The following is a 4351-nucleotide window of genomic DNA, read 5'->3' on the forward strand; positions in this document are numbered from 1 at the left end:
TAAGGATAAACTCATGAAATTTGGCTAAAAGTAAACAAAATAACAAGAAGAAAAAGGAGAATAATTACAATTATATTATTGAATGAATTAATTTAAATAATCATAATTCCTCTGCATTTTCTTGTTCCCAGTAATAATTCTGAAAGTCCTCTTATTGTGAATTTTGTAATGAAATTTTGAGAAAATTACAGTTTCACCCCTTTAGTTTAGGCGTTTCCAACACACCTCCGTCTCCTTTAAAACTTTTTCTGTTGGATCCTTAGGGTTACCCAAGTGATGGAGTGCGGTTCTGCCTTTCATCTTTGTTAGCAGAATGGTGGCATGTGACTATTACATAATATCACAAATTTATTGTTTGACCAAAATGCTCTTGTCATCATTTGTTTGGAGGAAAATTACAGTTTCACCCCTCTTATTTGGGTGTTTCTTACCCACAACCCTTCCTTTTAAAGAATTTTCAATTTGGTCCTTTGAGTTACCAAATTTACCCAATGTGGTCCTATGGCTCATGAACCGGCTACTTAGCTTAGCTCACTATTTTAAAAAACAAAAATGCCCTTTCCCTCTTCAACAGTAAACATTCCATCTCCGATTTTATCATTAAACCAACTAAACTTAAATCACATTCTATGTTAAAAATTTATATCAAAGTATTTTTTGGACTCGATTAGCTAATATGATCTGTAAACCTAGGATTTATAATTAAGATGCATGCGGGGCTCAATGCATATATCCTCTGTTCATCTGCTCATGCTTTAATCTTGTTTTTTGTGCGTGTGAACTGTAAACCCGGTTCATTGGAATTTAGGAAACCCGGTTCATTGGAATTTAGGAAACCCGGTTCCTGCCTTGATATTTGCATGTAATGCCACTAAAAGTCTCCAATCATTACTAGTCAAGACCCTTTAAGAGAATATTTTACTCTATGCATGTGCTTTACTTTGTGCATGTGTTTTACTTTGCACGTGCGTTCGTTGAGAGACTATTTTAAGAACATCAAACTTTTGAATATTTTAATTAGTAAACTAAAAAATTGCCAATAATTTAAAATTTTGAAAGTTATATAAGACATGTAAAATGAATTTGGATTAAAAATATAATGAAATAGTTAAAGCTACCTCATAGATTTGAACCTTTATTTAGTGTTGGCATAGTCCATTTGCAAAGTTCTTGGCAAACAAAGACTTGAACTAGGCTCTTTGCATTCGTACAAATTGCACATGCCACATTCAAGCTATTTTTAGGTCCATTCAGCTGCCTTACAATAGTACCTTGGTTTCTTGTGAGTACTCTAGAGATAGCCTAATTTTATAGGATGTGCCCCCACAACTACACTCATATAGGTGAGTCCTTCAATGGTGTCCCCAGTGGATGAAGACCCAACATAATTAGCCACGAACCTAGTAAGGATAGTTACCTTCCCCTTATTATTGCATTAAAAATCACTTTTACTAGAATGAGACTATGGAGCAATTATCTCTAAATTATATAGTACTTCTCATGTCATCCTAAAATAACTTGCTATTACCTATTGAACATTCTCCTTGGGATCTCTAATCGGTAAGGTTGGGTTGCTATTATTGGATAATCAATTAATGGACTTCAATTCCATTCCCTTCTTTAATTCTATAGCCTTTTTGCAAGTCTTTTAGTTAGTGGAACTATCATATTCTTAATAGACCTAATGTACTCCAATGTTATTACTGCATATTTTTTGAAGATGCCTTAAAATTTTTAATCTTAAGTATAATTATCTCTTGGATTTATTGGAGTGCTTCCTCGTAACCTTAGTTATAGCTGCTTAATTATTACAATATACGGATATAGCAGAAATTGGTCTTTCCATAAGTGGAATATCTGCTAACAAATTTTTAAGCCATCTGCATGTTGTCTAATACTATCAAGTGTCATCATTTTAGCTTCCATAGAAAATCTTAAGATACAAGTTTGCTTGGTTGATTTCCAAGCAATAACGATTCCATCGAATGTAAACAAATATCCACTATTAGATTTTGAGTTCTCGAAACCAGTAGTTTAATTTGCAACACTTTATCCTTCCAATATAGTGAGATAATCATATGAAGTAATACCTTTTAAATATATTTGTACTCTTTCAAATACACTCTAATACTATGCATAGGAGAACTAGAAGAACTAGTATACCTACTAAGCCTCTTTGCTGGATGAACAATAGTTGGCCTAGTATAGTTCATAACATGCATCAAAGAATCGATAGTTTGTGAATAGATTCCTTGACCTACAGGTTTTCCCTTATTTTTACTCAATTTCATATTAGGGTCCTAAGTTGTGATTAGTATGTACAATCAAATTTATAATTTTTTTTAACATTTTATCTTTTTTTTATTTAGTATGATTGTATAATTGTAGTCCTTTATGTCAATCTTGTTAGTTTAATTCCTAGGATTACATCTTCCAGTCCTAAGTCCTTTATATCGAAGTTACTCAACAAGAAAGATTTGGTGTTGTTAATAATTTCCATGCTAGTTCCAAAAATTAAAATATCATCAACATAAAGACACATAATAACACATGAAGCATAATTTACCTTAGTATATACATATTTATTAACCTCACCTATAGAGAAACTATTAAATAAAACTGCTGAATAAAACTTTTTTATGCCACTGTTGTGGTGTTTATTTTAGCCCATATAAAGATTTAAATAGTTTATAAAGTTTATATTCTTGACCGCATACAATAAACCTTTTTGTTGATCTGTGTGCATTTCTTCTTTAAAATGATAATTAAAGAATGGTGTTTTTACATCCATTTAGCAAACTTCTAGATTAAATATAGAAGCTGAAACAATTAAAGTCATAATAAATATAATTTTAGGAACTAGAGAATAGGTATCAAAATAATCAAAACTTACTTTTAGATAAAACAAAACCTTAAGCAACCAATCTTTCTTTAAGCTTCTCTACAAATCTATCTATCTACAATCTCTTTCTGAAAATTCACTTACAACCTCTAGATTTGTACCTTTCATGTAAATCAGCAAGAATTCAAGTTCTGTTATTCATAAAGATTCTATTTCACTATTAATTGCTTCTTTTCAAAACATTGAGTTTACTGAATTAATTGCATCATGATAACTCTTTGTATCATCTTCTACCAGAGAGATATAAAAATCATCTCCAAAATTCTTTTCAATCTTCGGTCTCTTAATTCTTTTAGGTTCCTTCATAAGTAAAGAATTAGTATTTTGATTAATATCATTTATATTGAAATTGCTACTGGAAGGTATATTAGAAGGTTTAAAAGATTTCTCAACTCTATCCTTAAGAGCCATAATATTTTCAAAGAAAACATCTCTAGTCTCCATTATTACCATCAATTTCATTAATTTTTTATTTTGTGGCCAATACTCTGTAGGCAGTAGTACTATTTTGGTAATAATGTATAAATACATCATGTATAGTTTTGGGACATAATTTTTCTCTTCTTATTTTCAAAGATTTTAACCTTAGCTAAACACCCCCATATTGTAAGGTGATTGAAATTAGATTCCTACTTTTCTGCATTTTATAGGGTGTTAGATAATCTAAAAAGAAAGAGCAGGTAGACTTGTATTAGTACATTCAATATATGACTAAATAAAATAGATCAATAAAGAGTTGGAGTTCTAACATTTAAGCTTTTCAAGTGAGATCCCATATTTTACCAAACAGCAAGTACGGGATAAAATATTTTTTAATTTATTAAGAATCTCAAAAATTTTAAGATCTTACAGAATTAAACGTTATCTTTTTTTTTTTTGCACCGGCATCTTATGACAGTCAGATATGAGCACGCCAAAAAACATCAAAATGCAAAATATAGGTTAGTCTCCCTGAAATAGCTTCAGAGCCATTCTAAAAAAAAAGCCTCGAAATAATGTGCGGCAAAGGAAACAACATAGCCTACCGGACTATTTGTTTCCAGATGTTATCCACTTTTTACTGCCATCAGTTGTTGCGGTCTATTGAAGTATGAACGCATGGGGATGGCATTCACTTTGGAAGCAGGAAAGGTACCGTGCATGTTTGTCTCCTCCTGAACTTTGTCGCCGTCCGCCGTCAATCGCTCCGCCCGGGCCAGGATTAGATCCGTTGGCTATCGGACATCTCAGCAGTGCAACGAAATCCCAATAGCAGATCGTCCATCAAGATGCGTGTCCACTGCAGTGCATTCCTTGCCCACTCCCCATGCAGCGCCAGGCCGCACCAGCGATGTGTCCGACAGGCACCGGGACAAATCCGGTCGCGATCGTCGAACGCCAGCGCCCAGTCAGCAGCCTCGCGCTCGCTTTCACCGTCCCACCGCCCGAAGAAGAGTAGGTAAAGAGTAA

The sequence above is a fragment of the Phoenix dactylifera genome, unplaced genomic scaffold (genome assembly GCF_009389715.1).
Source record: "Phoenix dactylifera cultivar Barhee BC4 unplaced genomic scaffold, palm_55x_up_171113_PBpolish2nd_filt_p 000451F, whole genome shotgun sequence".
Taxonomy (NCBI): domain Eukaryota; kingdom Viridiplantae; phylum Streptophyta; class Magnoliopsida; order Arecales; family Arecaceae; genus Phoenix; species Phoenix dactylifera.